This window comes from Apium graveolens, chromosome 5 (assembly GCF_009905375.1).
Source record: "Apium graveolens cultivar Ventura chromosome 5, ASM990537v1, whole genome shotgun sequence".
In the NCBI taxonomy this organism is placed as follows: Eukaryota; Viridiplantae; Streptophyta; class Magnoliopsida; order Apiales; family Apiaceae; genus Apium; species Apium graveolens.
In genome coordinates, this window is record NC_133651.1 from 122,033,823 (window position 1) to 122,048,610 (window position 14,788).

At 33.3% G+C, this 14,788-nt stretch overlaps 1 long non-coding RNA gene across 2 annotated transcripts; it reads left to right on the plus strand.

The window, feature by feature from the left end:
• The first annotated feature begins 9,275 nt into the window (after positions 1 to 9,275).
• Positions 9,276 to 14,516, plus strand: LOC141724449 (uncharacterized). 2 transcript variants are annotated; one of them, XR_012576667.1, is made up of 4 exons: positions 9,276 to 9,372; positions 12,026 to 12,314; positions 13,593 to 13,692; positions 13,979 to 14,516. It is a non-coding gene; the product is annotated as an uncharacterized LOC141724449 (long non-coding RNA). The 2 variants fall into 2 exon arrangements; XR_012576666.1 differs by lacking the exon at positions 13,593 to 13,692.
• The last annotated feature ends 272 nt before the right edge of the window (positions 14,517 to 14,788 follow it).

Below are 14,788 nucleotides of genomic sequence, written 5' to 3' on the forward strand. Positions count from 1 at the left end.
GATGAGGCATCTCCCTGGCCAAGGATAACCCTCCGCTACCAGCTGTTTCTCTAGTCTGTGGACGCAGGTATAGCCATGGTTCACCCCAAATGTTGGACGCATTCTTGTCCCCCGATAAGGAGCCCCTACCAGATTACAGGACAAGTGATCCCAAGCTTTTGGGTGCAAAGTGCAGGATACTCCAAAGTCTCCCGACGAGGACACCCGTTGACTACAGAGACAGAGCTCCCAAAGCACACACCAGATTACACCCCACATCCCCAATGAGGACACACATTGACTACAAGAGGAGGCCTTTAGTCTAGGCATACCCCTAGAGGTCTCTGACCACGGACACCGCCTTTCCCGTAGATGTGCTACAGGAAGGAGTTATTCAATAGAGTACATGCATCAAATATGTTAGTAATAATAATCTTCATCTTCCTTGAATCTTCCAAAAAACTTGGCCAATCAATCATGTTTGAAGTCTTCACAAAGCCTTTTGTTCCTTTAGGGCGCGCCCTAAGGCCCACAAAAGGAGGAGATTTAATCAGGAAACTCCCTGCATTTCCCTAATGACAAGGTGCGCCTTCCCCTTATGCTGAGGGCGCGCCCCTTTATATATGGGGCTATGTAACCACAACTTTACCAACCATCAAAACAAAGGGCGCGCCTTATGTACACAGAGGGCGCGCCTCCTTTCCTTTTGCAAGGCAAATTACCTTATCCATTCCGTAATTTTAGGCATTTCCCCCTCAATTTTGACTATTTTATCAATCTCAATCTGAATATTGTTTATGCCAATTTTTGGGCATAACAATCACCCAAACTTACAAGATGTGTGCTACCTTATATTTAAAAATAATAACGAATGGTGTTAAAAAGGCACGAAAAAATAGTACACATAATGTAGGAACATTATATTTAAGAACCCTTTCCATAAAAAAATTTGAGTTGTGAATGAGATTAATGAAATAATGAAAACCAGCTCAACCATGAATCACAATATTTAAAACATCTACCAGAAAGTCTTTGTTTAGACGAATTTTAGAATAAGTATATAAAAGAAAGTTTTATGGAGTTCTTATTTTTTGTATAAAGTACTATAAGATAATCGTGCCTCCTTTAAAGATTACTAATAAAATGATTATAAATGTACTTTATTAAATGAAATTTAAGGTATCTGATGAATTAGTCTTTGTGCTGAATTTTGACATTTAATATAAACGTGCGAGTTAAACTTTCAGTAGTGGGGAAAATGGAGTTTAACAAGGATAATATTCTTTTACATATATAAAGTATGAAACTTAAAAAAATTCTAACGAGAATTATTAATTACCATTCACTTTTTTAAAACCTAAAACCGAGGATCGGGAACATGTCGGCGACCTCTTAAAACTTCAGAGTGTAGCAATGTCGGTTTTTTAATATAGCCGCAATATTTTTTAGAGGTAATCATACTTTTGAGAGATTATGTGGGATCTATAACAATTTTTACTACAAACTAATACAAACCCATGATAAAACAAGCAAGTTCGATTAAACTATAAGGTAGCGTATACCTTCAATGAAATTGCAAACTACATTATTGTTGTTAAATTGGTAAAGAGCGCCGTGGACGCATCAACACATGTACAGTGGATAAAACTTGGCGGATACAACCAATGACAATATGAACTAACCTTAGTGGTTATGTAATTTGCACCATGTAGTCATGTACCAATACACATTTCACACAAGAATCTGATATACATTGATGAAAATTTATTAACTGAAAAAACTTTGTATTGTTATAACTGGGTACATAAAGATTTTATTTACCTACAATATAGTTGTGTCATTTATATTAACGTCCTACCGAGTTTAACTCTTATACCTGCTGGGATATGAATGAAAATTCACAAACATTAACCAAAAACACAAGGACGTAGGTTTACGATTTTTATGAATATTGTACAAAATCGCGTACACTGTAACGCCCCAAAATCCGAGGTCAGAGGATTTGGTCGTCACTATAAAACCTCAATCCAAATTAACCTGTTTAATCAATAAATAAATGCCAGCGGAAGATATTTATCATAAATGACCCCAAATTACTCCAAGATCTTTTAAAGTTACAGTTCTAGAAACAAGAATTCCAAATTCCATAAATAATTTTTCACTTTCTTTAAAAACTCTTTTCAATAAATTCCAACTCAAAACTAAACCCTCTAATAAAACTTCGAAATGAAGTATACTAGGACCAAATAAAATATACAACTATATATAATGGAATATAAACAACTTTACACAATAAAACTTACACTAGTCCGCAAACCCTGGACCAACCACCTTCCCAAAGCTTCTTCTTTACTTCCTCGAATTACGCAGCTAAACAGCGCCAGCTAATCCTCACTGGAGGTTAAATTTAAAAACAGGCAAGTATGAGCGAAAGAAATGCTCAGCAAGATCATTATGACATATATAGGGTATTTTGATATAAAACCGACATTTGCATCAGAGCAGAACATTTTTAAAATCATAATTGTTGAACCAGAAAATTTAATAAAGAATCGGATAATTGTTTCTCACTGTATTCAAAACTCTTTTTGATATTTTTGAGCGAAATGCTTCAGCAATACTTTGAATCTTGACGAGAATAAAACTCGTAAAACAGTGTTTACAGAAATATCGTAAACCACAATAACATGGAACAATAATCATGAATTGAATCACAAACTTTATTCAAAATTGAACTCTTGAATTAATACTTATTTTGCTGTCATATCAAATTAGATATTAATACGAACTTTGATGCTCACAACCTACCTGCGCTAAAAATAGGGAAGTCAACATCAATCATCTGCATTAATACCACCTTTGATATTTAACAACAACTTAAATATCAACAGCAATCAGCAACCGAATTAAAACTGTATTCCACCTTTATTCAAAACCAAAACAGTTGATAAATCATTTATGCTATGATTATCGAAATAATATAGAATTTTAGATATCTATTTAGATTGGAACCAATTATGCACTATGTTGTTCCTGATGATCAGTCATGAAACAACACTGGTATCCCGCAGCTATATCATAAATATAGGTACTACCCGTATTCCGCAGCCATACGGTACCTATAGGGCACCAGAAAAGGCATAACAAGCCTTGTAAGATATTACACTTCCGTATAATAGCTCACGCTGGACTGGTGCCTCGGCCTCTTACGCAACCAGTAACCATCCAATCTTAAAACATTTTATTGAAAAAGGGGTCATAATATTCGACACCCGAAATAATTTTATTCCCCCATTTACTTGGGTAGGAATATTCGCAACCAAATAATCTTTCTCAAAATCCAAAACATATGTAAATCCAGTGATTTGATAAGTAAAATCACTTAGCTATTCTGAACCTAGAATAGCAGATGAAAACTTGCATAAACAGAATTATTTAATTCAGCGATATGTAAAACGTTTATCTATCTTGAACTGAATAGGAAAAGCAATACTTGCATGATAAGATTCAAAATAAATATCACTTGAACAATAAGTGATGATAGGAATACTTGCATAATATGATTCGAAATAAACGTCACTTGAATGATAAGTGAAGTCAGGGGTACTTGCCTTTGGGTTTTAGTAGTTAGTCACACTCGTAAAGACGCATCTATTCTGACATTCTATCTCCAAACATCACCATCTTTCTTTTCAACACTCCATCAATATGTTGCTCCTGCGATTGCTAGAAGCCAGATACCCAATACCATTTCATCTCATTCTTTATCCAACTTCTTGTCCCGATCAACTCGAGAGATCCGCCTCTATAATTAAAATATAGAACTTTAATCGTCTAATCGATAATCACTCGACGAACTACGCGTCAAAAGCCTATCGTCTACCTATACGATAGCCCACATATAATTACAACAGATAAATACCGGACTCTTGACCCATATACACACATAATTCACATAGCACGTAAGCACATAACTCACATATCACATAATTCATATCATATATGACTCGGTTCGTCAAAAGGATCGTCCAGGTACGTTTAAAACTGAAATGGGTTTAAAATATGATTTTTCGATCAAAATTGACTCAGAATAATTTATAAAAAAAATTAAACGGTCCTTCAATACAAAAGAAATTAGGTTTCAAAAGTACTATTTTTGAAATCGAAATATTTTTCTGAGTCTAGAGGCGTTCGTTTCGTATTAAACGGACAACCGGTTTAACTATAAAAAAAAATATTTTCCCTACAAGTAATTAGGTTTCGTAAAAATTTAATTATATAACTTCGTTCGACGTCTCCGATAATCGTAGGTTATGTTCCCGTATTTTCGGAATTAATTTCCTGAAAATCGGGCAGCGTCTTCTTTGTTTATCGGCCTACCCGTCGAACATCCCGACGTCAATCACAACAACATCAATCAATCGCAATCTACAATTTCATCACCAACTTCAATTAACAACGCCAATTTGCAATTCACCAATTCCAATTAAATAAAATTAATAATCGTTATCATCCGTATTTTTATATTTTAATCCGTATTTTACAAATTTTTATTCGTATTTTGTGTTTTAAATAGTAGGACTCAGATCGAATCATCATAGTCCACCGTCGGCTCGCCGAAGCTCATCGCCGACGGCGATAAATTTACGGGTACCCATTAATTTCGGGTTTCCTACGTAAATTCCATCGATTAATAGTATAATTCTCGAACAAAAATATTTTATTTCACGAATCACAGTCAATGAATTTCTGCAGAAAATTAATAAAATCAATTAGTAAAATAAAAATTTCCACAGCAGTTAAACCCAGCAAATTAACAGCAATATAAACGAACACAACGCAGGCACACACGCCGATTCAACGCGCCACCGCCTCTTCGCTGGAGGAACAAGGAGGGCGGCGCGCAGCTAAACAAGAAACGAAAAGCATAACACAGATATCACAAGGCACAAACCAACATAACCATACCCACAGATATATATATATGTAATTATATACACCCATAGGTATATAAGCAAGAACAGAACACCAACAAGAAAGCCAAAGCCAGCCGGAATTCCGGCGGCGGCTTACCCGAGAAAGGCAAAGGCGACAACCGGAACAGAAGTAACAGGGAGGTAACAGAGAAGAAGAGAGAGAGACGGTAGCCGAGAGAGAGATATGAGACTGCAAATGGAGAGAAAGGAAACGGGTTATACCCGATTACACCCCCCCTTCTGCCCCTTTTTTTTTCTTTTATAAACCCTGCAACGAAAGTATTATCCGACCCGCTTATTAGTTTAACGATATACACGACTAATATAATCTGAAATAAATCCCAACTAGATTTTAAAATTTCCGAACTAAATAAAACTAGTCAAATAAAATTTTCGTAAGTTTTAAAATAATTACTAAAATGGAATTTATTCCCGCTTTTAACTATTAAATGAATCGATACGCAGGTGAATATAAATCCTAAAAACCCTAAAATAATTTTAAAACTCCCGAAATATTTTAAACTTAATAAAATATAAATTTCGAATTTTTTGAAGAATCCTAGAATTAAATACGGATTTTACCATTAAATGCAATCAATAATCATTTAAAGATAAGCAAACAATACAATATTGATTTCTAAATTTGATAAATTCCTAAAAATAATAAATAACATTGTAAAGAAATAAAAATGATTTTAGAGACAATCCAAATATTTATGGGAATAATATTTTTTGAGTAAAATCACCTTTAACTATACAACAAATAACACAGCGTCACAACTAAATACACAAATGATTCTCGAACACCAACAATCACACCTAATTAATAAAAATATTAACAAAAATACTATCTAGCTGACAGAACCCATACACATAGTTTATTTAATAATACAGAATCATAATTACATATTGGATCCGAAAATAGATTACTTAGCCACTAAGTAACTATATATAACGATACAATTTAATACCAGAATTGAATAATTATCAAAACCGAGCTTTTCATAAAACACCATATACGAAAATAATATAAAAATATCCCGTCTCTCGAGAATACGGTTTTTGTTGATTTATCGAAATGTTTAACGTATCGAAAATCTTGCGCCGGGTAGCGCACGGGTCAAACTGTAATCCGGATCGAAAAAGTCAAAACACGAAAAATGTCCGGAATTACCAGATTAGGTTATGAAGGAGTTTTCGGAAGAGTTTCGGGTTGTAAAAATGCAAAGACAATTGAAGTCGGACGATTCCCGGCTTTATAAAATAATTTTGTAATTATTCTGAAAATAATTAATAATTCATAAATCATTATAAAATCATATAACACTCCAAAAATTACCAGAAAATATCACAATTATCTATATTTTATTCTGAACATATAAAAATTAGAACACTCAAGGAATATCACATATAAACACCCAAACATCAATTCCACTTATCATATAATTCACAAAAATTCACATAAAAATCACATAATAATTTCAAATAATTATAATAATAATATTTGAAAATATGGGATATTGCATACACTACCGTGCAACAACAAAGTCAATTACTAGGAAAAATTTGATAAAATCTTACACACGCCAAATATTCAATATCAAGGTTACTTATTTCACAACTCAAAAAAATCTTAATCATGGATGATTTTCATCGGTAACAAACTAACTACAGTAACATTACAAATCATGAACATCAAACACCACAACATCTTAAAACTTTAAAAGTTATCTAGAGCATGACTCGTGTCTCGCATGAGTTTAGCCAGTTCATAAATAATAATGTAAATATTTGTTATTAGTGAGATTTGAACCTGAAAAGTTATATGTATTTTTATAAATAATATATATATATATATATATATATATTGTTAACGAGATTCGAACCTGAGAACTTATATGTATCCTTATAAATAATAATATAAATGTTTGTTGTCGACGGGATTCAAACCTGAAAACTTGTGAAGTGCATTTTTTTAGTATTTGGATCTAACGGCTCTGATTATTTAATGAAGAAGATCCAACAGTCGTGATGGAAAGGCATAACCAAAATGAGAGGTTAACAAAACTTAAAATTATACCCCATTCCGATTATTATAGTATACTAGCCTAAAACTCGTGTGATGCACGGATTATTTTTAATATTTCATGATTTTTTTGAATTTAATTTGAAGTAAAAATTTTAATTATGAAACTTATTTATTTGAAATTTTAATAATATGATTTGATCATACATATTAATATACAAATAAGTGTATAAGTTAGTGATACTACAGTTTTAAAAAATAATGTAATGATTGAAATTTATATTTTTATTGATATTTATAGGCGTGTTTACGAAGGATTATTATATTTAATTAAAAGGTAAATTTTAGCTGAGATCAATAGTATACGAATTGTCATTAGTGTATTAATCGACCAAATACAGCTAAATATATTCAGATTTATGTTAGTTTAATATGTTTATACACGAATCAATGGTAAAATTCTATGTGTCAATGACAATAAATATATGTTAGCTTGAATCCCGTTATATCAACCAAATCCAACTAATTATACTTACTATTTTGTTTAATTTTATTTTAGCCCGGAGTGATTATTATTTTATTTTATACTGAATGGATAATATGTATTATTTTATTTTAGTTTGATGACATTGTATCGACCCCACGAATCATTATATCGACCCCGCGAATTTCCTTTCAAATTTTTATTTTGTTATAGTCCTGTCAATAATATAATGTTTTTAGCGAAATCAATAATATTTATTATTTTATTTTAGCCCAATTCTTCAAATCCAACTAAATATATGTAGTTCATTTTTTTATTTAAAATTGGATCAATAATATAATTTCGTTTATCCCGACCCGGGTGAATATTATATATTATTTTGTTTAAACCAAAATCATTAGACATGTTATAATCTTATCATGAATATTTATCTATTTATAAAAGTGTTTTATATTAAATATTATTATAATTACGGTGACCAGACAGACTATCAACCAAACTTTCATTGTTTCGTTTTTAATATAATAGTATAGATTTAGCCCAACCTGGATGAATATGATAGTTTTGTTTGTTTAAACCAAGATTTTTAGACATATTATAATTCTATTTTTATTCGAATAATTTTATTATGAATATTAATCTATTTATGTATATTTTATTTTAAATATTACTATAATTACGGTGTCCAGACGGACTATCAATCAAACTTTCATTGGTTCGTTTTTAATATAATAGTATAGAAAATATTAATTTTATTTAAACTCAAATCCAGCCAAATTCATGACATGTGTTAATTTTATTTTAGACCGTAGATCCGTTATACCAACAACGGATACAATATCAGTTTTATTAAAGTCTTATGAAGGTTTACTTTTGGCTATTCTAGTTATGATTAGGAGATCGGGAGATTTGATTTGATATTATGTTTTTGTGCACACGTAGATGTACGTATATAATTAATAAAGTAGTAAAAATATTTTATTAGGATTAAGTAAAAATAAGATATAAGGGTAATTAGGTAAATTTAGCGTATTTTCAAAAAACAGGTACCATACCAAAATTTTCAATATTTACCTGGGACGATTCTCTTGACTTGTGATTGTTGTCCGCTAAAGTCTGAAGAGAAGAGAATCCAATTGGCTAATTGTCAGAAGATGGCTGATTGTTTGTTTATGTATGAGTCCGAGAGGTTACCTGGGACGATTCATTGTCAGCTAAAGTCGGAAGAGAATCCAGTCGGCTAATTGTCGGAAAAGGGCTAATTGATGCGTCCGAGAGATGTCCGAGAGATGTCCGAGAGGTTGTCGTGTCTCCCAGCCTCTCCATATTTGTATTCATAAATAAATAAAGGGCAATTATGTAAATTGAGCCTGTAAAATTTATAAATAAATAAAGGGCAAATTCAAAAATAAATAAGAGCAATTATGTAAATTGAGCATGTACAAAAAAACTGGTACCGTACCGTACCAAATTTTTTAATATTTTGTCTTTTATATAATAGTAAATAGATAGTATAGATTCAATTTTATTATTTTGTTCGATCTTAAAATAATTAGAATTAAATAATATTCTTACTTCTATCGAATTATATTTGTGCATTAATGAAGTTGAAGATTAATGAAGTTGAAGGATAAATCACAAAATCCATAGCAACTAAAAGTCTGTATAGAATTGTTGACTTAAAAACCCAAAAAATAATTAAAAAAATTGTACTAAAACCTTTTTTAAAAAGAAAATATACTTTATTAATTGAAATTTAAATATAAAAAACCTTAAGTGCTAAAAATATTTCAAAAAATATTACGAATAAGTTTGTCTAATTTAAATCTAGCTCGACCCTCTTCTTCCTCTTTCTTCTTGGTCTCGGAGCAATATGAATATCTTCCTCCTCTGTGCGATGAACCCAGGTACGTGGATATTTTATTTATATCATATCGTTGATGATTAATTAGGTATAATTGCATGGAAGGTGACCAGGTTTAGAATGATGAGAGGTTTAAAGCTAATTCAACTCTTTTTGTTGTTGAAGTCAAAAAACTTAATTGATTAGCAGTGAGTACCACATCACAAAAGGGGGAAATCTGGTTCGTGTATATAATGAGTGTTAGAAATAATACATAATTGGGGGAGTGTGGGATAGAGGAAGCGTACACGTGAGAGTTGTGATGCTAATCCGCCTCATGTGTCCACCTTGTCCTGCACTCCCCCACCCCCCTCTTTTTAGTTTGACGTCAATTATTTTCTTTCGATTTAAATTTATGATAACAGCCTAGACGCATCTTTGATTTTGTTTTACAAAGTATGCCTCGTTGATGTCATGCATCCCTGTTTTTACTCATTATTCACGATTGTAACAAGCCGTAGTCCCAACCTCATCGAGCAAATGAGATATCCGATTCATGTATATATTAAGTGATTGAAATTATATATAATTGGGGGAGTGTGGGATAGAGGAAGAGTACACATGAGAGTTGTGATGCTAATCCGCCTCATGTGTCCACCTTGTCCTGTACTCCCCCACCCCCCTCTTTTTAGTTTGATGTCAATTGTTCCCTCTTTATTATTTTATTTTAAATTTCCTTTTTGGTTATAGTCGTTCTGTCCTCTCTCCTTCCATTTTGTTATTGGAAGATCCCATGGATAAGTGAACTGATCTTTTAATCTCACTCCTGGGAATTGAGTATTATTAAAGTAATAATAGGAACATCAATTTAATTAAAGTATGGTTCCGATTCCTTGAAACTTAAATTGAGGATTACATAAAAGTGGCCATGTTTAGAACACATCCAAACCTAAACCTTGGAATTTATGTATGATGCAACGTTTACCATGTCGTGATAGTTTGGGCGGGAGAGCTAGGGTGATATATGCATCCGGTTGGACCTTGTAATTTTTTTCAAGCTGCCGCTGACTTCAAATTTTTTTTGGAAATAAAAAAAGGATCCAAAAATCTAATAAATACCCACATATTCATGGTCAGTCTCTGATTTGTTAACACGCAAGGAGCAATTTCTTCCAATTCTGCGATGATGCCTGGTACGTGGATATCTATTTCAATTTTAATCATCTGTTTAACATTGTGTCAATATAATTGCATTCAAGGTCACCGGGTGTACCATCGATGATGAGAAGCTAAAAGCTAATTCAATTCCTTTTGTTTTTGAATATCAAAAACTCAATTGATTAGTAGTCGGTAACACGTCAAACAAATAGGAAATCTGGTTTGTGTATATAATGAGTGTTACAAAGAATATGTAATTGGGGGAGTGTGGGATAGAGTAAGCGCACCACATGAGAGTTGTGATGCTAATCCGCCTCATGTGTCTACCTTGTCCTGTACCCCCCACCCCTTTCCTTTTAGTTCGACTTCATATGTTTCCCTCACACACATGCCTCTACCGATGCTTCATGATTTTTTTTGAAGTCCGCAACATTTTTTCGGCATAACAACCTGATTTACAAGACTAACGGCAGCGTAGATCAACCTTCTAAGATGTTGTTAGCAGACTTCTACGATTTGTTTCCCCCACACACGCGTGCATCTACCTAGGCTTCTGCTTGCTTCATGAATTTTATTTGAAGTTCACAACATTTATTCCTCAAAGCAACCTCATTCACCAGACTAAAGGCAGCGTTGATCAACCTTCTTAAATCCTATTTGCAAACTAACTACGACATTTTCCCTTCTAATTTTTGCGATTCAGTTAGTCTATTTGATAATTTTGTAGTTATATTATTATTTAAATTTCTTTATGGTCATAGTTGTTCCTTACCTCTCATCTCCCTTCCTTTGTGTTTGAGTCCTACGGAATAGGGAATAGATCCATTGATCTTACTCCAGGGAGGCAGGGACTGTTAATGATCATGTAATAGAAACAGGATTTTCATTAAAGTATGATTCTGACTACTTGAAACCTGAGTTGAACAATATAAATAGGTGGCAATGTAAAGAACACATTGAAACCTTACTCTGGTGTTTAAGTCTGATGGAACGATTTCGTAACATTTAATTAGAAGAGATTTAAATACCAATATCTTAGAAGTTCTTCCTGACATTAGTTTTTAGAATGCTGCATTTCATATTTTATTTTGATTATTAAATCGTACTAATTTGGGAAGGAAAGCAGGGTTGTTATGTGCATCCGGTTGGACCTTGTCTTAATCCTTGGTAATAGTGTGGACACACTAGGCCTTTTTCTTAAAGAAGATAATGTTGCAGGTGATTAGTTCTCATCCATAAATATTGACAATCTCAAACTAGAAATCCACCTTATACGAATGGCGTAGAGGGTAATAATTAAAAAGTTGAGAGAAGTACAAAATTTTAGGTCCATGATTTTATAGACTGAGGCAGATGTCTTCCTATTGGTCTCTTAATTATGCTTTGTGAATAGTTTTTGGATCAATTACTATTGCAATTTGGATTATTTAGCTGTCAAGTGCTGCTGTAACCATGTTTTCTATATGGAGGCTGCTGTGAGACACTATGTCATAAAAATAATGTCAGATATTCCATTATCAGAGTTACCTAAATTTACTATAAGGCAGTTGATGTTACAGATCTACTTGGGAAGGCGGCAATAATGTATTTACGAAGAACTAGACAACTCGAGTGGAAAAAGATGGGCTCTGGAGGAACGCAGGTTGAGGTCGCACTGTCAGGGCCGATCTGGGGGACACAGCAGTCAGCTCAAACTCAAATCAGACCTTTCAGAGATGAGTTACTCTTAAGCAGAATGACCGCATCTTTGTGCAAAGCTTTGGGGAGTATCAGGGGATAAAGTAATGGGTCTGTTATATGATTAAGACAAAGATACACATTTATCCATTGTTTACCAACTCCAAAGAGGTAAGTCCTTGCTACTACCTAGACGTTAACTATAGTTTAAGTATAATCTCTTGTAAGCAAGGCAGTTGTTGTTGATAAAACTGTAAGTTCATAAGTAATATTAATTTGGAATTATTTTTGTAATGGTAAGAATTACGAATACCCACCGAAACACGTGTCTCACCCCGACATGCTTACACTATGCTTAATTTTATCGAGTTGATATAAAATCCCCAACATTGTATTCTGAGAAGTAACGTGGTTCATAAGATTATGGAATGCGTACATTAGCCTTTTAAGATCCTATTTGAAAAATGATTAAGATATGTTTGATTCAGTTATAAGTTTTGAAGTTTTGAGTTATGTCTTTGGATTGACTTGACTGTGTAATACAAATAAGTAATATGAAATAAAATACATAGAAGAATATTTAACTTGATGAGGTTTGATAGTAAATAAGCTTTGGGCTTGATATTATTTCTCCTGATGAGGTTTATAATCTGGCTGCCCAATCTCACGTGGCGGTTTTTTTTGAGATTCCTGATTACACTGTTGACGTGGTGGCTACTGGTGCGTTGAGGTTGTTAGAAGTGGTTAGATCTCATATTAGTGCTACAGGTAGATCAGACTACAATTTGTCTTATTTAGCTGTTCCCCCACCCCCCTTCCTTTTAGTTCAGACTTTAATTTGTCTTATTTAGCTGTCGTGTGTTGCTTTAACCATGCTTTCTATGTGCATGCTGATGTGGTTTATGATGTAATGAATTAATGTCACACAGGCCATTTCGTCTCCAGCATCTGTGATCTTTATTTTCTGCAAACCTTATCCCAACTATATTCATCACATTAAGAATCTAAGCAACAATGTTTTCTATGTGCATGCTGATGTGGTTTACGATGTCATGAATTAATGTCACACGGGCCATTTCGTCTAGAGCTTCTGTGATCTTCATTTTCTGCAAACCTTATCCCAACTATATTCATCAAGTTAAGAATCTAAGCAACAATGTTTCCTATGTGCATGCTGATGTGGTTTACGATGTCCTGAATTAATGTCACACAGACCATTTCGTCTCCAGCTTCGGTGATCTTTATCCAACTATATTCATAAAATTAAGAATCTAAGCAACATTTGTCACACAACAATTACGATCGTAAAATTATCGTCCTCGCTCTGCTGGTACTCTTCCTAGAATCCTAATATACTAATAACCTATTAAACTGATGTCCTGCTGTTTTCGTGAATACCCTGTATATTTAGTTTGTAGTTTGTATTAAGGAAAAAGGTTTTGTCTACAGGTATTAAAAAGAAAACCTTGGCAGAAGAAGATATCTTTGAGTTGTCTGGTGAGAGTGTTGACACACCAGGCCTTTCGCTGAAAGGCCAATAGTGTTGCAGGTGATCTGCTCTCCTCCATGAAAATTGAGAATATCAAAATAAAAATTTAACCTCATTGGAATGGCCCAGAGAATGGTAATAGAGAAGAAGAGAGAAGTGTAAACTTTTAGGTCAAAAAATTTATAGACTTTGAGGAAGATGTATTCCTTGCCGGTCTCCAGCTATGCGTTGGGAATGTTTCTTGGATAAATTGCTCTTGTAATTTAAATTATTTAGCTGTCATTTGGTTGTTGTATTAAACATATTTTCTATCTTCTGTTAGTTTCTAACAGAGCTACTTGTAAAGGTTGCAGTTACACGTCATAAAAGATGGACACCGGAGGAACACCAGATTAGGTCGCATAGTCACTCCTACCCGTGGATGCAGCAATGAGCTCAAGATTAAGTCGTCTTCTCAAGGTTAAATCGTACTTTTCGGAGAGCTGAATGACCACTTCTTTGTGCCAAGATCATGCCTTTGAGCTGTTTAGTGAAAATGTTGACACCCTATCCCTTGTACCGAAAGACAGGCAAATAGTATTGCGGGTGATCAGATCTCATCCATGAGGATTAAGAATCTCAAAATAAAATCCAACCTCATTGGATTGACCCATAAATGGAGAAGATGACATAAATGTATACTTTTAGGTCAGCTAATTTATAAAACGGAGCATATGTCTTCTTTGCCGATTTCTTACATATGCATTGGGAACGTTTCATGGATACTTCTCGTTAGATATCATGTGGTTAGCTTGTAAGAGCTGTTTCATATAACAATTGTTAACTTGTAATATAGCTACTTAGAAAGGCGACATAGCTCAAGATCAAGTCGTACCTTTGAGAGAATTTCTCTTGAGCTGAATGAATGATCACTTCTTTGTGCTAAGCTTGTGAAATTTGATGGGATAAAGTAGTACATGATCAACACAAAAAAAACATATTTTTTCCATTTTTACTAACTTATAAGAAGTGTTGGGTAGTAGATAATACATAATTTTGCAAAGTACTTGTGCTTGATAGTTTGATATGTTTTTAAGTTATGTTTTTTAGGATTTTTTTCATTTTGTAATGATAATAAGCATGAAAAATCACACAATTACGTCCGTCTTCTGAACTT